This window comes from Alligator sinensis, unplaced genomic scaffold (genome assembly GCF_000455745.1).
Source record: "Alligator sinensis unplaced genomic scaffold, ASM45574v1 scaffold243_1, whole genome shotgun sequence".
NCBI lineage: Eukaryota > Metazoa > Chordata > Crocodylia > Alligatoridae > Alligator > Alligator sinensis.
In genome coordinates, this window is record NW_005841841.1 from 151351 (window position 1) to 171134 (window position 19784).

The window sequence follows — 19784 nt, forward strand, 5'->3', positions numbered from 1 at the left end:
CTATGGATGCCTAATTGCAGAGCAGGCTGCTCGGCAATAGTACAACAGGGCAGAACCTTGCTAGGGTAGCAAGGGCACTGCTACATCAGCTAAGCAAGCAGCCTGTAGAGCAGTCAGTCTGGCTGGGCACAAAGGGAAGAGCTCTGCAGCAAGCTGGCTGTGGCAGAACTAAGGCCTGGAACCCTGACTGAACAGGGACTAAAAGTAAGAAGCTGAAGACTTGCCAGGGAATAGGGCCCAGGATCAGCAAGGTTTCATGAGACAGCCAGTGGGCTGAATGTTTTAGTTACAGCCAAGGGGCTTCTATTTTGGTTTGCGGTTTAGATCAGCCGTCTGCGTTGGGACTATCGGGGGTGGAGGAGGTTCCAGTGGTGCCCAAGGGGCACATAACTGCTTTAAGTCCTGCCAGGGGCCATGCCCAAAGTATTGCCAGATGGCAGCTGGGGAGGGTTGAAGCCTAAGCCAGCTAAGGCCAGAGCCTGAGAGGGCAAGAACCAGGGCCAGGGGCAAGATGAGGGCTGCAACCCAGAAGCCAGGTCTGGTGCAGTGGGCCTGGGCTAAGGGGCCAGCCAGAAAAGAAAAGCTGAAGCCAAAAAGGCTGAAGCGGCAACAGGGAAAAGGAGGCCTAATGTTGATTCAGCGCAAAGTGCCTCATTGAAGTGATGATAGTCAACATCTGAGAGACATGGGTGAGACTACAGGGGTGGCTGGAGGCCACAAATAGCCCAAAAAAGCAACAGGTGTCCAGGGAGGCTAGGATGGGCCAGGAGGGCTTGTAGAGCACGCAGACAGGATTCAGGCTAACAGATTTTGAGAGGGATCCACTGATTGAAGGAAGGACTGGGGCTTCTAGAATCCTTGGGCAATCTCCCTTTTTAAGATCAAACTGGTAAATCAAGGTGTGGCAGGAAAAAGCAAAAGTAGAGCACCCTAGAGCCAGAGCAGGGCAAGAACCGTTCAGCCACCAGAGGGTATCATGACTGCCCCTGGGGCCCAGTCCTGTTACAGCCATGAACAGAAGGCTGTTTCTACAGGTGGAATTTCTGAGAAATTTCCACCACTAGTTATCTTTCTACAAAAGGGAGTACACAAATATTCAGCCTGCAGCCACCATGTCTCTCCTGCTCTCCTCATCTTCCCCAAACCAGGGTGATCCTGATCTGGGAAAAGCATGTGGAGAAGTGCCTGCTCCACTATTTCCAGTTGCTTAGAGGAAGTGGAGCAACAGGAAAAGATTTCCCATGCCTTCCACAAACCCCAAAAGGATTGAGAGCAAGTTTTGAAAATCTATGACATCCCAGTGAAATAAGTACAGTAAAAGTAAACAAGTTACGGAATGGCTCAAGACAACTTGGAGTGAAAGAGATGCATTTTTACCACCAGATTTATTCTGTTTGGTTCTTAAAGTAAAGGATCTAAATTTAAGAGATGAAATGAAACAACTCATGTTATGTGGACCATATATAATCTTAGATGTACAGAGGATGTTCACTTCACAGCACTGATGCAAAAGGATCCATAGAAAACAAACCAGATAGACCAGGAAAGCAGAAAATTCAAACTGCAGATAAAACAAGAAAAGGAATTTTAAAAAAAGTATGACATTTAAAAGCTGAGGAAGAGGAAGATGCAAAAGATCAGAGAGAAAAAAAACTAGAGATCAGTATGTAGGAACGTCTGTTGTGAAGATGATATAAAATAAAACTCCAGTGTTATTCCATCTAGAAAACTCAGTAAGACCTACTAAGATCTGGATAAAAATGAAAACTGGCGTATACAAAATAACTGATGCATGGAAGTATTACGTAGATTTAAATATTGAGTATCAGGGAACTTCTAAGGGAAAAAAAGATATAGATAGAAAGAACAAAAGGAACCGTCTCTCAAGTTTACAGAAAATAAAAATGGAAAGGTAAGAAAATGCTTAGGGCCAGAAAAAAAGTTATTATAAAAGATCCACAAAAGGCAGCTGTGATCACTTGGACATGTGTCAAGAGTAAACACAGAAAGAATATAACGTGTCAATACAAGGGAAGGAAAAGGAGAGAAAAGCTAAGTATGCATTGGATAGGTACAGTCAAGCATAGTGTAGAACAAAGGTTTAAAAATAAGTGATACCGTAAGGTACTACATTTAACTTATGATACAATTATGGCATTTTTTTTTAGAAAAATATGCCATCTCGACTTCACAGATTGTAAATAATGGAAAAATCTAGCATATTCCTATATTCCTGTATAGATCATTCCAACGATTAACTGCCCCCACTCAAAAGTTTGCACCTCACTCCTGCTTTCAACTGATTAATGCCATACATAAGGTAATTCCATATTTCACTCCCTTTTTTTAACATTCCTTGGCACTTAAAATCCAAAACCACATTCATCCACTATGGCGTTATACTGGGAGCTCAAATGCAAGATGCTATTGTGAAACTATTTCTGAAGTCATTGCTTTCCAGTATACTACTAATACATGTGATCAACATTAAAAAATGTGACTTTGCTTTCCTCTATGAAAATGCATATTTTTCTAATGAGTCCACTTTACCAGCCCATCCAGGCTGGTCAGTATAAATCAATCTGATGCCATTATGTATTTTCTTCCAGATCGATAATAAACATAACAAATGACATTTAACTAAGAACAAACTTTTAATGCAAGCTAGGATGCTAAATGCCTTCAAAAATCTGGTCCTGAGCCTAAGAAGGGTTTATGAACAGTATCTCAGTAGGAATTCAGGAACTCTTCCTGACATTAAGGGCTATTTCAATCCATTCCATAGCAAAATATGCTGCCACTTTCCCATTCTTACTCTTTTCACTGCCTTGTTAAACTGCAGTGCCATCAAAGATTGGGACACACCGCAGCTGTGGCATCCAGAGTGCAAATGAACATTCCCTCCCTTTGAACTTTTCCTCTCCTCTGTCCATTCTTATATAACCAGGTAGTTGCCCATCAAAAATGATGGGTTTCAGGGAGTGTTTACATGGCTTCCCCCCACCCTTGCCCTCCACCCCCTGCTCATACTTTGGATCCAGCCATGTAAAGACTCCCTTCGCCACCGCCTCCAGTCTCCCTCCCCCCCCCGGACTTTGCCTTGCAGCAGGGCTTCCCCCCCCCTCCCCTCCCCCCACCCCAACCTGCACAGCCTCCCCCTCCCTGCCGGCTGTTGTCAGGCCCCCCTGCCCACTCCACTCCCTCCCTCCCCAATCCCCAGCCCTGACAACAGCTGCCACCGTGAACCCCGCCTTTGTCTCCTCCCACCCCACTCCCTTCCCTGCCAGCTGTTCTGCAGGGAATGGGGGGCGGGGCACCACCACCGTGACCGCCCCCCCCTTTGTCCTCAGGCAGGGAGGCATGGGGAAGCCCCACTGTTTGAGCAGCTGGGGCATGTTCGCTTCTGCCACAAGCTTCCCCGGCTGCTGGCCTCCTCCCTACACTCTATCCCTACCGTCATGGTGGCACTCTGCCACCTCCAAGGAGTAAGGGGGGGGGGGGGGGAGAAGCCAGCAGCGCTAGAGGCAGCGGTGGCACAGGGTGCTGGCAGAAGGGGAGAGGGGATGGTGGAGCAAGCTTCCCCCCCCCAGCCCTGCTCCTGGGAGGTGGCAGCAGCACAGGGTGGTTGGTACCGGCACTCCATCCCTGCCCACCCCTCCCCCACATCATTCTTGATGGGCAATTCACTAGTTTTAGTTAAAATAAAACTCAAGGAGAAATGAAAGATGTTTGTCCATCCAAGAGATTCCAACCCCTAACAACCAATCCAAATTAAGGGTGTTACCAGTGATGCATACTGGTGGTAAGTGGTCAAGTTATCCATAGAAAACCAAAAGGACCATTTTGCTGTGTTGAGATATTTCCATTTATGAATTCCCCCAACCTACCTTCTTAGAAAGTATCTATCAAATTTTTGAGAAGTCTGCTGTCCACAGCAGCTCCTATGTTTGCAGGAAGACCATATTTAATATTGTCTGTACTCTCTGAGATTAAAACAACACACTAATGTTAAAAACTGTTCTCTCCATCTGGTGCTGGAGTGAAGTAAAATGGCTATTTTACCATTTTCCAGGTGCTTTCAGATGTTAAAAAACAAACAAACAAACAAACAGTATTTTATTTTTTGCTTGGTGCATTCTCACGCTGGGCCCTGTGCATGCCCGTGACAGGCAGCAAGTTACTTCAACCCAGCTCACCTGATGGCTGTAAAGATCAGGCACTTTAGTGGGCTTTTTTGGTGCTTTTATCTAATAGCTGATTGAATCATAAGCCCGGCTGAAGCACCCAATCTGTTTAGATGCTGGAAAGCTGAGTTGAAGTAATGCACTGTTGCTTCCGGTAAAGCACGGCTTGCTTTTTTTTTTTTTTTTTTTTTTTTGGGGGTGGGGGGGAGTTGGGGAAGAGGAGTGTTTTGTTTTTTAAAACGACAGCAAGCATACTCCATGTTCGTACTGTAGCTAGGAGCCTAAACTCAACAACTGAACTAGCACTGGACAAGTCTTGCCAGTAATTGTTTTAGTAACCCAGTTTTCAAGTGATCCAAAGCTGAAAAGTCTGTGAAAGATGAAAATACTGACAGCTAAATGAAGCCTGGAAATTATTCTCTTTAGTTTGTTTGTCCATTTGCTGCTGGATACACTGAAAGCTACTACATAAGGGAGATACCAAAACTGCATATAAGCAGTAGTGCATGTATGACTAGAATAACTTGAGTTCTACTAGAACAATGCTTATTTATTTTTTTGCAGCCAGCATAAATTAGAGGAGATCTGTGACTACTAAAAATTACATCCTGGGCTAAGAACTGGTCCCTGGCTATTCACAGTGATAGAAAGAGAGAAAATGCTGCTTTGTCCCCATCTTTTTCCTTGGGACTAGTGCCACACAAAGATCAGCTAGGTTAGAAATCTGAGTTGCATTTTTGCCAGATATACATTTATCTTATTTTATTTCCAGGACGTCCACTCTGGTCACCCCAACTATGCCTATTTTGGTCATATGTTTATGATTATACCATAGTCCTAGTTTCTTGCTGAAAAATTCAAACACCACAATAAATGGAGCACATCATATTATTATGTACACCTGTATAATGTTCATACTTATCCATGAACCAGTACTAATGTTTTATAAAGAAAAAACTGAAAGCATTTTATTTTAATCCCCTTCTTCCAAAACTATTTCTTGTTATAGTGACACACTATATTTGTTACTGACTTTGAAGCATAGTGCAAGCCAATAAAAAGCGCTTAAATCATCATACCAAATAACCCATATTTCTGGGTATGTGGTGTTACCATAATCAAATGAGGCAGGGGGACTGAAAGTACTATAGTTACTGAACTGAAGCTTTAAAAGTGATAGAAGACTTACCTTTTGGATAATCTTCCAATAAGAGGTTGAAGTGACCTAACTGACAAAAGAAATCAGACTCGACCTTTCCTTCAGCTTTCAATATTAGAGATTCATAGCAGCGAACAGCCTGAAAAAAAGTACAAACATTTTTTAAATGATAAACTAAGTTGTACCGTATTTTATAACGTATTTTATTTCTATTATAAACTCTTTATCAAACCTAGTGCTACTGTCCAAAAGTAAAATCTGCAGCTACCAGTAACAAGCAAAAAGACCTACTTTAACATGATTATGTTCTTGATTTTAAAGCCAGAAAAAGGAGAGCACAATATTAAAAATGTTACCAATTCAAAAATAAATCTACCACTATTATAAAGGACAGGCTGTCGAACTGGCAACCGAAAGCCCACATGCAGCCCACAAGCGATTAACGCATAGCCCCCCCAGGCTCCCCCCACCCAGCTACCACTGTATTTTCTGCTCCAGCAGTAGCAAGCAACTACAAGGGTCTCAGGACTCCCCCTCCCTTCTGCTGCATGTCCTCGTCCCAAAAGGCAGGGTGGCATATCACAGCACCTCAGTGCCAAGAGAGCTGGCAGCCCGGGGCAGCTGTGCAGTGCAGTGCCACAAGGGAGCCATGCCACATAAGGAAGTGCCAACTTGCGCATGGTACAGTGGGGGGAGGGTAGCATCCACCTGCACATGTGCATGAGGCAGGCAACCTGGGGATCCATGGTCCCTGCTTGTGCTGTCCCACAGCATACAGTGCCCGCTAGTGCAGCCTGTGACCTCTGGCCACTTTGAAATTGGACAGTCCTAATATAGGACAACAAAACAGCTTCTCTTCTCTTTATTTGTGGATTTCGGATGCACTCAATTTCCTAAAGGCAAAACACACTGATACAATACAAGAGAGTGGACGGACTTAAAAATAAGTGAGTAAACAGTTTTTACTTCCTAATTTAAAACATAGATTTTAATCCTGCTAAGCCTTTACTATTGTCAGTTATTTTCCTAAAAAAGAAACCAAGATTCATTATGCCTAGTAATTTGTATGTTTGGCTACCCTGAAGGATATGCTATCTGAACATCTAGAAAAACAAATATTTATCCAGATTATTATTTATATGTTAAAAATGATGAACAAGTCATTTCTTACTAAAGGATTCCTTTTTTACTCAACTCAAGCTGCACTTGGAAAGAAACTTAAAATGCATAAAAAATATTTAAATCAGATAATAAAGTAAACTTAAATTGTGTTGGACCCACCCGCTTTTGTTAAAATGAAAAACACAGTTTTGATTTTTTTTTTTAAATGCAGTTTAGTGAGCTGCTCTGGCAGCTATGCCTATCAAGATTTTAAAACTGGTAGATTTCAGCCTCATGCAGTATTGTTCATAGACTGGAAAACAAATTTTCCTGCTTTTCCATTCCCAAATATTTTCACAGCTTTTAATGAACCAATCCCTGAACTGAAGTGGTTGAATAAACAGAAATGAAAGAAAAACTCTATCCACTTCAACCAACCCTACTTCCAGCTGATTAATCAATAACTTCCAACATCTCATGTAGTTTAAAAACTCCTTCAACATTTTTGACAGCAAAGGTACTGCTGGATTATTATTTTATTGAAATGATTAAGAGGTTAAAATAAATGTAGGCCTTCATAGAAGTTGCTGTAACGTTCAAATTTCAATTTCAAATGCAATTTAAAAGATATTTAAATAAAACATATATACATATACAAATCACTGTACCCAATCTTGTAACATGTCTAACTTATAATGCTAAAATAAAAATAAAAAAAAAACTAATTCACCAGTTTCTGTGGGTGTGTTAGTAATGGTTAAAAAAAAAAAATCACAAATATGGAGGCTGGATGAACATCTGGCCGGGGTCATTTGACCCCAGTACTCTTTCCTGCCACGGCAGGGGGTCAGACTAGATGATCTCCTTAGGTCCCTTCCAAGCCTACTAACTGTGAAACTATGGATATGGAAAAATTATATTTTGTAGGGAGAATACAAATAACTGACCCTAACTATATTTTAATGTCACTTCACCTTGCTTAACTAATTTTAAAATTATCAAATGAAAATATGTCAAAGTATAAGTAGGCCTTGCTAATGGCCAGCAATTGTCCATATGTGAGATGACATTCAGACTTCAGAGTTCTTAGATTCCACTGAAAAAGTTCAATAACTTTTCACACCCTAGAAGACACTCTCTTCCAGCACTGATTTATTTAGGAAAATCAAATGCCAAGAATGGCAAATATATACCCAGAAATCTGTGAACAAAAACAAAGTTAGCATCCTAAACAGTTAGAACTGTGCACTACCCTCCAGGTTATATAAAATCTATTTAAATAATTAGATTTTTTTTAAGTAAACGTATTTTCAAACTATTTAAAATTAAATTCTGAATAATGAAAACCTATTTTAGAGCTAAAAAATTACCATAAGCTATTAAAATCACTTTCAGTGTAAAGAAAAATAATCAGTACAGTTCATGTTTGCCACCCAAGTTTTAAAGACAGTCACTGAGGCACTTCATTTAAAGGCCCTATGTTAAGAAACTGTTGCATGAGGAAGAATGTATTAATCTCCATCCTTAAATGCATATTCAAGTTCTAAATTTTAATTTTTTGGCATGAATTGGCAACATACGGCCACTGGAAAGTTCTGCCTGTACCCATGCCCACGCTGGGGCTGAGGCCAGGGCCAGGCAGTGAGTGAGGAGCTATGCCAGAATCAGACAGTTTCCAGCTACACCAGGAGTGGGCAATTATTTTGGGCAGAGGGCTGCTTACTGAGTTTTGGCAAGCCATTGAGGGCCACATGACAGACAGCCCAGGGCAGATAAATATTAATTTTCTAAATTTTTTAAGGGCCCCGTGGGCCGGATAGAATGGCCTGGCGGGCCGCATCTGGCCCCTGGGCTGCATTTTTCCCCACCCCTGAGCTACACCCACACTGCCGTACTTCTTCCTACCCTCCTTCCCAAGGTCCAGTCCAACATGGGCTGTGTGATTTCAGCCGCGCGTCACTGGTGGGCAGCTTTGCCTTTGCCTGTGCCCATGCTGGGGTTGAAGACAAATAGCTGAGAACTGCACCCATGCCACCATTCTCTCCTAGCCCTGCACTTCCCAGGTGTGGCACAGGTGCAGCTTCCAGCCTGTGGAGAGCTGTGCCAGGGCCAGGCAGCTGCAAGCTGCATCCATGCTGTCACCACTTCTCTCACCCCCCTCATCTTGTGACAGACACAGTTTCCAATAGTAAGGAGCTGTGCTGGGACCAGGCAGCTTCCAGTTGTGCCTGCATCGCAGTTGGGAAAGGAGAGCAGAAACGGTAGCAGTATGGAAGCAGTTTGTAGATACCTGGTCCTGGCATAGCTCCCCAGCAGCTGGAAGCTATGCCCACACTTCCCATGAAGCCCACATTTCAGCTGGAAGCAGTAGCAGCAGCCCAGGCACAGTTCCCAACCATCTGGCCCCAGTGCAGGCAAGGAAAAGACCAAGTCCACACACCCACTCCCCAGTGATACGCTGCCGAAGCCACCTGGGCCTATGCTGGACCGGAGCCAAGTTGTTTCGGCCCACAGACTGTAAATGGTTGTCAGTCCCTGCTCTGAAGCACTGGCCATTGGCTTGGGAGCACTGGTGCTCCTGGGAGTACTAAGCAACCTCTCAAGCACTCGGCTGCTGGGTCCTGCTTAGGCACTCTAGGTCCAAACAATCACCAGTTCTGGTATCAGGAAAGTCTCTTCCTCTAACTCAGACTGACAAGGACTGTTGGGGTTTCTTGCTTTCCCTGTTGTGTGGAGCTGGGTCAACTTCCTATGTTCATCTGAGCCATTTTTGCCTAATGATACTTGTGTGCTTTGTGGCTGTGGTGTACAAGAAGGGCCTGAAGGGACATTTTTGTGTACCCATTTGGACAAACAATTGCCTGCATACACAGGCAAGGGAAAAGCCACGGTCTCCCACATTTTTTCTCTTTTAAAAAGGAGAATCCATTTTTAAAGTTTGTTGATCCATTTTTTAAAAGTTTGTTTGTGACCCTTTCATATATTCTTGCGACCCACTTTTGGGTCACGACCCACAAGTTGAGAAACGCTGATATAAATAATACTGTTAGGTAGTTCTCTCAATTCCAGGTGATAAGGCACCTGCCTGGAAAAGCTGGCTGGAAAAGCTGGAAGCACAGTTGTACTATTAACATATTCTTATGCAAAGCTGGTAAAACATAAGTTGGTTTTTTAGTATTCCGTCACAGTTTGGGATATATAGAAGCTACTACCAAGAACTGGGTGAACTATAAAATCTTTTGAGCTGGTAACAAGATATTTTCTTAACCAGAGATAGTCCAAAGGAAAATCATAATTTTTGGAGTACACAGACACACCAGGATCCTGCTAAGATGACAATAGTTTGGTTTCCTTGTACTACGTGATTCATGACTTTTAATGCATTTAAGCTGTGGAATTCAAAAAGATTTTAGCAAACTCTGGTTAGAAGAAAGGTACAGCACAAGAAAGTCAGGACACATGAGGTTTATCAAAGCTCTCTTTCACTATGCGACTTTCAGCAAGTCTAATTTTCTCTATGCTGTAGTTACCATATTTTCTAATCTACCACTTGCCCCCAAATAAGACAAGCACCTTGTTTTTGGAAAACAGACTATAAGGGGGAAAATATTTTTGCAAAGTCATGGCCAAGGACAGGCTTTTTTATGGAGAGTCTGCATTGCAAAATGGCTGCCAGCTTCTTCAGCCAGCAAGCTGAGTAGCTAAGAGTTAACACAGCACTCCACACCTCCTGCTTCCTTGCTGAGAGAGAAGCTGAAAGCCATTTTACAACATAGCATTTTTATGCTTGTATTTGGGTAAGGAAAAATCAGCTCCTCCATTTAAAACATACACCCCAATTTTGAAGGGCTTATCTTTTGGGGAAAAGGTACATGTGGTATACCAGCATATATGGTACTCTTCAACCCCATGGGCATCTGACATTTAGGATATGCTTACAAATATTCAGTGATATTATGGGATTATTTCATTTTAATGTCTAGTTTGCTTACGAAATTAGATAGATTAATAAAGAACATAAAGCCAAAGTATTCCCTGGCTTTTCATTCTCAAAGGAGCATAAAAAAAAAAAAAAAAGGTACTCTCTTTTCTCCCTTGCAGGGTTGAGCAGAAGGCTCTAATTTAATTTTATCACCCTGTAACTTTAGGGTGACCATACATGCAATTTTTGCTTGGATTATTCTGTTTTAAACACTTGTCCCATGTTTCCCGTAAGTGCCTTCAGATGAAAGCTTCTGTACCCTTTCCAGTGCAACTTCCAGGAAAAGTACTTAAATTGGCACCCCCCCCCCGCAGCTAAGATGGCAGCTTCTACTCTTTGTCTTCCTTGCTGCCCCACTTGCTCCATAGGTCAGAAATAGCTGTGTGTGTCAGAGAGCAGGGGACAAAACGTAGTGCCCCTTTGATAATCAAGGAAACATGGCCACCCTAAGCATCTTAAAACTACCAAGACAAATATGAAATCTCTCTTTTTCCAAATAAATCCTTCCAAAAACATCCTTGGAAAGGGGTAAATGCTTTTTCCCCTAAAAGAAGAATCAGTTCCACCCATAGAAGAAACATTAAAAGCATTCTAAAAATGTGAGTTACACCTAAATTGTGTTGTGATATGACTTTCACTAGAGGGCATTATAAAGCGATCTGACCCCACAGTGTCTACAATTAGACAAATCCAGAGATCCCAGAATGGCTCTACTTATGCACCCTAGTTACATCATCCTGACTAATTCTGAGGAAACCTAAGCAGTTTTCAGAGTACTGTGTCACAGCCCCACATTGCCTGGGAAACAATGTGTGCAACTGAGCAAATCTCTAGTACTACTAGTGTCCACGGATAGAAGAAAAAAGGACCCTAAAATAAAATGGTCTAGCACTACATAACTGTACACTTCCTTCCCTTTGTTCAAATCTGTATGAAGATAAAAAAGGATACATGAAGAATTTAAGAACTTGGCAAAATAATCAGCAGCAGCTGTCTTGCAATGAAGCAACTAGAGCAGAAGTAGGAAGCAAACAGAAAAGACTGGAGGAAAAGAAAGGAGCTAGTCTAAACCTTAGCTTTTTTATTTTAGACTCTAAGATACAAAAAAATTCATTCATTTTCTGCTATTCAATCACAAAATTGTGTGACATAACAGCCTGTTGTCATGGAAATTCTGATTTTGCAAATTCAACAAACCATCCTTACTTCACTTTAAAAAAAACCCTCTTAAGTAGACGTCTTTTTTAAAAAAGGCTTGCAGAAAACTCCTATGTCTTTACAGAAAAACATTCCATATGCAATAAAATAAAAAGAGATTCACTACTACGCCTCCATATCTATTTTCTTAATGCTGAAAAGTTAAGCGATTTTGTTTTCCTCCTGTTCACTAAATAAAATATTGTGAATTCTTGTTTGAGTGTTTGTGAACTCTCCACAAAAACAAGAGAGTTTCTTTAAACTATTCTCACCTTGATGTGCATAATCAAATCAAAGGAGGGGATTCTCCAATTGGAAAAGTCAAACAATTAACAAGAGGGAACAAAAGCAGAAACCTAATTGCACTTAGAAGCAACAGTATTTCCTGTCACTAATACTTATCTGAGATCTGTTGTATATAAAAGGTGGAAAGTCTGGCATTTTAAAATTCTACTCTTTCTATTTCAGCAAATACAGCATGAAACTTGAAACAGCTTACCAAATACTTGCTTGGAGCTTTTGCATACTGCATTACAAATTTTACTCTGATTTGAAATTAGAACTTCATTTTTACTATACTTTCTAATTCTTCAATTATTTAAGCTATTTAACATGATTTTATAAAAAATAGATTGCAAGAACAACTAGACAGTAAGGTTCCATTTTACTCTTAGAAAGGTTAACTAAGAGAAAACAAAGAATAGGAATAAATGGCCAATTATGGCAATAAGTTAATAACTCTTCATGGTAGTCTGCTTTTATTACATCTGTTTGATATACAGCCTAGAAATGGTGATAACCACTGGTATGGCATACTTTTAATTAAGGGAAATTATTCAGGCAAGATCACCAACAACTATAGGACTTCAAAGGCCTATCAAACATACCATGATCTGGTCACATGACAATAAATAACAGCTGCAAATTGAGGCAATAAATTGAGCTCATAATTTAGAACTCAGTAACATACAACTGTCCCCTCAAAAGAGAAAGACACAGACATTAATGCAAACAAGAGGCTAGAATGCTTAAAAGCCTAGGAAGGAAAATAATTCTATATATATTTGTATTAAACGTATGCCCTCCACTGAAAAAAATCCATGTTCAGGTCTGATTCATGTATCTTTAGAAAGCCCTATTACAACTGGAAGGGATTCATGGATACACAACGAAAATTAGACTCATGAAAAAACATTGATATAAAGAAAATAAAAAGAAAAGATGACCGTTACCTAGCTTTTCTATGTTTTAAATACAGACGACAGAATTCACTTTGGGAAGGTAGGTGAAATAAGCCCTGAAGTAATATTTTATCTTTACATTAACTGCAAAATTCTGATCATTTAGACAGGGCTGAATTCTGACAACCTACATCAGAAGTAATGGACACACAAAACCCCTCTATGGTTACTTGTATAGAATGGCTCCCCAAATCCGTTCAGAAAGTCAATTTAAATTCTTGCAGTCAGTTACATTTCTGCTTCTAAAAGGATTTTCAAAAACCCTGCCTCATTGGTACTCAAAGGGAAGTGCCCCAAATCAATCACTGGAGGCACTGTTGGAGGTCTTCCTGGCTATGTACTCCTAGCTGCCCTCTTGTTGCTGAAGTCTCTATAGAACAGGGGTGTCCAACTTTTTTTGAATGCAGGGCCAGATCATGAACTTTTTATCATCCAGTGGGCCAGTGAGCCATATTCATAGACCTCACAGGAAGCGGTATCACATCACCCCCCCCAAAACTAAAATACAGTGTTTACTTTTGTTTCCCCTCGCAGTACCTCGGGTCTCAGAAAAAAGCTTGGAGGGCTGCATGGCAGCCCGTGGGCCGTATGTTGGACAAGCTGCTAAAGACATACACGTGCTCCAGGGGCAAGAGGGGTTGCTTTAATTAAAGAGCCCTCCAAGAGCCTCTCTAATTAAAGCATCTCATGTATCAGCGTACCCACGCTTCAAAATGGCGGTGCGGGCACTTTATCTAAAGCTTATTGATCTGTGCACCTTGTTTTGTATCTCTTTAACCTTTTATCCTTTGCTGTCCTTCTGTACAATACAGTTGTACTTTGGCCATATGCACAGGCTCTGATTATTGGTCAGGATCCCATTATACGAAGCACAAAGGGTTGTACCCCCAAAGAGCTTTATCTTCCTTCTCTTCCACTAAAGCTCACCTTTTTAAGACACAAGGCCCACCTTGACAGACTCAAGGTGCCCCTTTAAAGGTGTAAGGCACCCCTGGGAATGCTAGCTCTTATTTTTCACTCACTTTCAGACTGCAACTGAAAAATTCCCCTTTTCTATAAAGAACTCTAAGACCACACAATTGGTCAGAATATTTTTAACAGCATGGCTTCCCATTTGAAATTTTGGGGTTTATCTTGTAAATTATGTTTGCACACCCACAGTGCTAACATTGTGTGGCACCCCTGAAAGGATCTCAAGATACCCCGGGGTGCCATATCACCCTTGTTAAGAATCACTGCACTAAAAGCTAGCTACGTAAGGATGTACCCCCCCAAAAAAATGGAAGATGAGTAGGCAGCTTTCTAGGAACTTCTCTGCAATTTGATGTGCAGCATTAAGAAATTGTTTGCAGCAGTTCAGACCATATTCATCATTGTTTGCCATGCTACAAACTGTGTGACACAACATAACCCTCACCTCCCCAAAATAATGCCTCCGGTCCTTCTGCCTTCCAGTCCCAAAAAAAGAAGGTCCTCTCCATTCCTTAGGAAGGAGAAACGGATACTTCCATTATAGTAAAAGGTTGAGATGTTTTATCCACATGAATCTCATTATCAGTGCTCACGACCAAAAGATCAACTTCTTTTGGGCATCCATGAATCCTGAGTAACACTTAGTTTACCTAGATTATGAAAAGGGCAAAAGAAACTTGTACAAGAAATAAGTCTTAACCAGTGTTTCACAAACTTTTGGTACCCGAGGCACACTTTTTTCCTTGGATTAAAATCAGCAGCACACTTCACTTACACCGAAACAGAGTGGGTGCGTCTGCATGGATATTATCTTTTTCAAAATATGTAACGTATTTCATTTCCCTGCCAAAGGAAATCATACTTTTTAACAGCACATCTCAGCGTTGGTAACACCAAATACATCTTTCTTTAAGCAAAGGATTAGTCTTTATATAAGTAGTTCTCAACATTTTAGCCTCAAGACACCCCCCTCCATATCTCTTCTGAATTTCACAGCACCCCGATTGAAAAAAAAAAAAAAAAAAAAATCACTCAGATCAATCTAAATTTGGAAAAAGATACAGTGAGATCTTGAGGCTAACCAAGTTGAGAAATACTGATCTAGCTAACGCCACTTAAGGGCAGTGGGGGCAGGACCTCACCATACTGTGCCCTGCTCTTTCCACTGTCCACCCCTACCAACCCCCTAGTCTGTAACTCAGAAACCAAGACAACCCCTGCTAACGAAGCTGCTCCTGAAGGTTGTCACAATACTGGTAGCCACCCCCACAGCTCTTCTTTTCAGCCCTGGGAGAATGGAAGGAGTGGAAGTGATGAGCCAGGTTGAAAAATACAGCTCCACCTGTGCATCCACCCACTCTCAGAGCATCCTGGTTGGGAGCATGGGTGGTTGGCAAAAGGGCTGCCTGGGGGCTAGGAAGGACAGGGGAAGGTGGCGGCAGCGCAGCAGCAGCAGTCTTGAGGATTAGCTACAGGTGCTGCTAGAGTAGCTGGGGAAGATGCAGGGTGCCTGACAAGGGACAGCATTCACCTCCTCACCAAGAGGGTGTCCTTTCTGTCACTCTCATGGCATGCTAATGAGTCTCAGCACACCATTTGGAAATAACTGGTCTAAAGTGTAAAAAGGAAGCAGGGTGATTCACAAGACATGGTGGCCAAAATATCTTCAAAAGATATAATTACTAAAAAGGACTGTTGTCTGAATATTCACTTATACAGATCTTACCGTAGGTAACTTGTTTAGCTGCTAGCACCCAATACAGGTAAAAGTCCAGAGTCTTATTTAAGTAAAAATTGTTGGACTGCCCAATCAAACTGAGTGCTACATCTAATAGCTGCAACACAAATGAAATATTGAACAAATTTATAGGCTGAACCCCAGACGACTACTCCAAATATAGAACCTAGAAATATTCCTCAAACATAGGCCCAAATAAAATACACTTTAACCTGAGAAGAGACTAAAAAATAAGCAGTTTATAGGACTACTCAATACCTGTTTTAAAAGCAGAGTTGAAATAACTCACTTCTCAGATCTATCCTCAAACACTGTGAAGAGCTTACATGACTTCTATAGAAAGACTGTTTAACTGAGGTAATAGGAGAAAGCTCTTGTGCCATTGATCATGTGGCATTTTCCTGCACTGGCAGATGAATGAAGGTTAGGAAAGAAGAAAATGAGATATCACATTGGGAAAAATTCCAGACAAAGTTTGAGAATCAGTGTCTTTGAAATACAGTAGCAGATGGTCTTGTCATTAATGCTTGAATTTCACTTTGAGTAGAAGTAACAGTCACCAAAAATGTCAACCTGAGACAAGGGTCATATGAAGCAACACAATGTCGTCTGATACAGGGGTTCCAACGGGACTGGGAATACCTTGTTCAGGCCCAGGAATAAGAAAACTTTCACTGACAGAAGCATGGATCAGTCTCTTCAGAACTTAGCCATAACTGCTTATAAAGATATTTTATGAACTTGGAGAGTGGCAAGCCAATATTACAACTAAATGAACACCAAACCAGTTAAAGTTCTTAGTTTCAAGGACATTAAGCAGTCCTGAATAACAGGAATTGATCTCCTACATAGCTACTGCTCTGCTACTCATGCAGAATGCCTTAGCACTTGCGTTACTGCATTGCTTCATAAAACACAACATGTATAGAGCAAATATTACAATCCTGTTATCATCATCATCCAGGTCACTAAACTTAATCATTTTCTAGGTTTAATGCACAAAAACTGACAGGTTAAATATGACCCTAATCTTGGTCCAACTATAGAACAACCCTCACTGAGTGAAAGACATAAGCAGTAGCAATATTTTCAGGAAGTGTTTTAGATATGAAGCCATAAAGATCATAGAAGACATAGCCCCTTCTCTGAAGAATTCAATATAAATTTGTAATAAATTAATGTGAAAAAGGAGTAATAGGAGTAATACCAAGCTGTAAATGTGGAGTGGGTACATGGACACCTTAATGGTTTTATACAACTTGAATTTAAAAAAATCTTTCAACTGTTCATGAATGTCAAAGCCATCACTTGTAGGTAAGATTGGTTTGGGGTGTGGGGTTGATAAATGTAAGGTTCAGTGCAATATTGAAGACAGAAGCCAAGCTGAAATGATCCAGTATCAAGCTCTAGGACAGGAAAATACTTAATAAGGAAAGAAGAAATAGCAAAGTTACTGGAAAGGTAGATGAGGCCAAGGAAAAAGAAATGTAATTTCCTAGGACAGGAGTGAGCCAAGCACATCTTTACTATTATTTTTTTAACAGAAGTAAACAGAGAGAAATTAAAAGCCGAGTTTAAGGGAGATCATGAGGTAAAATGGAAGGGTGTCAGAAGGACTGGTAGCAGACCAGGAAGAAAAGTTAGTAACCAAGACCGTATTTCATTGGAACGCACTCACTTTGAAAAGGCTGTCAGTGTTGGAAGGGAAAGGAACATGGTTCAGAACATAAATTTGCATATACATAGCTAGAATTGCATACATATGAGCCAATGAGAAAGCACTGCTGCTTGATCAGGAAGAGGGCAGGCCTAAAGTGAAGATAATTTTAGCATCCACATGACTTGTGCTGTGGAAAAAAAATCCTTGGAGAAAAACCCCAAGAATAAATATATATACAATTTACCAGCACAGTCTTGTAAAAGTAATAGACAAGTCTGTGATTAAGGTAGGTTGCCCATGACCAATTACATTTTGATAACGCATACACTGACTACGTAGCTGGTTAAATCATTCTGTACTGGATCTGAGATCACCTGTATATACTACTGATTTTATGCATACATTGGCATCTTCACACCACCCAAATAGATTTCTTCGAGTTCCAATTAAAACACTGCTTCCTATTCAATATCCTAAGGAAAAATGTGTGTGGTCAAGAGGAATAATTTTAAGGTGATTTTGTTCCTCCAGCTCTCTCCTAACTCCCTGTCCAACCTATATTTAAAGTTTTAAAAAATGAGAGTATAATTCAATGCAAATCTTCTGCTTAGCTTTATTCATAAGAGTATTTGGAGCAGAATTCATTTGGCAAGAGAATAGAGTACACTACAAATAAAATTCCAGTAGCTTCATTAAAGAACATTAACAGTTTATGACATCATTAAACAAAACTATTTTTATATCAGAATTATTCCTGCCAATGAGAATATTTGCTATACCAACACAACGGATCACAACAGAGATGGCACCACATCCTCCTCCTCCATTTAGGGGGTTAATCTTGGAAGATAAATTCTCCTGAACTGAAGATGCAAGACATCTGTAGATTTTCGTGAGACTGCACTTGCCTCACTTTTCCATTTTAAAAAGGTAGCATGAACCCAATAAACAGTAACATGGTTAAGAAAGTCAGCTTTAGAAATGCAATTAAAATAACATTAAAAATGGTTAAAGTCAGTGTTTACACTAATAGCTACCAAGTCAAGGCAGAGAAAAACAAAAAACTGAAAATTAACGACTCATTTTTGCCTTTTCTTGGACAATCCCCAGCTTAGGACACGAGTCATGAGAAAGAATCAATACCTTATTCACCAATCAAACGGAAGAGTGAATAAAGACAAAAATAGCTGATAAAAAGGGAACAGGGACTACAGATCCAATAGAAGTGAGAAATGTTTTCAAGCTTCAATGGGTTTTACACTAGAGAGATGCTGAAAAAAAATTACCTTTGCCCTCTCAAAATTATTACTTCTCATAAGTATTAATTTTATGTATATATTCATATACAAACATACCTCATTGTTTAACAGTTGGGGATGCTCCAAACAAAAACATTAAAAACTCTACATAAGAGTTAATACGATGTAATTTTTTTTTTTTTAAACATTAAATTCTGAACCCACGGCTGAAAATTAAGCTCCTAAAACCAGAGTAAGGCTCCTAGGTGGCTTAATTTATAAAGTAAAGAGCGGGTGAGGTTATTAGTAGTTAGTGCTGCTTGTAGGAATAGGGAAGCAGAAGTAAAAAAGGATTTAGACAGATGGTAAAGAGTGGAGAGAACAGAGAAGCAAGTTTGTTCAGAAGGGGGTGGCAATGAGGAATGCAAAATAACAGTTTGGGTGGGAAGCCTCAGGTCTGCAGCACACGCAAGATGCATGCATTTGGTAAAGCTGCATAGAAGACAAAGGAAGTGCAAGGAGGGAACCCAGTCTCTCCTCTGGTACTAGTCCTTGAAGAGCTGGTACCCCAAGCAGCCTGGTAGATGAAAAGCACTATGAGAAGTCCTCCTTCCTAGGCCCCTGCACTCATCTTCTGTTAAACATATCTTAATGCAGTACCTCTAAACTGGGGTACTACAGGTCCCATTAGGGTGCTGCGGTGGCAGCAGCCAGGTAAAACTACCCTGCACACTTCCCTGGCATTAAGACTCTAATCAGCATAAAACAGGCTGCAAAACTACCTTGTGCTGTACAGCTGCTTCTGTCCCCCACTATGCTCCTCTCAGAAACAGGTGCAGACAGAACTGTCTCATCTGCTTGTTTCTGGGGGGAGCGCTGGGGGTGCCAGACCAGGAGCTGCACAAGAGCAGAGCCCAACTGCAGAAGGAGTGTGTACTTATGGCACAGTCTTTCCCGGGCTAGCTGTTCAGTGGGAGCAGTTTCATGCTATTTCACAGCCATTCCCAGCAGCATCAGCCAGCTGAAAAACACCCAGGTAAGACAAGGCAGCACCAACAGTGGTTCTCAGCTGTGTGTGCGCGCATGCGTGCCACTGTCCTAATGGCTCCCCTCCACAGCCATTCACACCTCTCTCTGACTTCTTGTGGCAACTCCGCTTTGCTCGCATTGCCTCATAAATAAGGTCCTACTTGAAAAATCCTTTGTCTCACCTTGATTTAAGGCAGAGCCAACTTCACAGGCATTTTGCAACAGCCCTGACCCCCGGCACCGACTAGCAGGTAGGCCTGACCCTTGACACTGATTGGCAGAC

The 19784-nt window shown here is 41.1% G+C and overlaps 1 protein-coding gene across 2 annotated transcripts in view; it reads right to left on the reverse strand.

The window, feature by feature from the left end:
- The window catches only part of KDM6A (lysine demethylase 6A), a 153716-nt gene extending 148234 nt beyond the window's left edge, over positions 1 to 5482 (reverse strand). For both annotated transcript variants that reach the window (XM_014520551.2, XM_014520550.2), the window contains exon 1: positions 5374 to 5482. The gene's annotated coding sequence lies outside the window, so the exon portion shown is untranslated. The remainder of the gene's footprint in view (positions 1 to 5373) is intronic.
- Positions 5483 to 19784: the final 14302 nt, after the last annotated feature.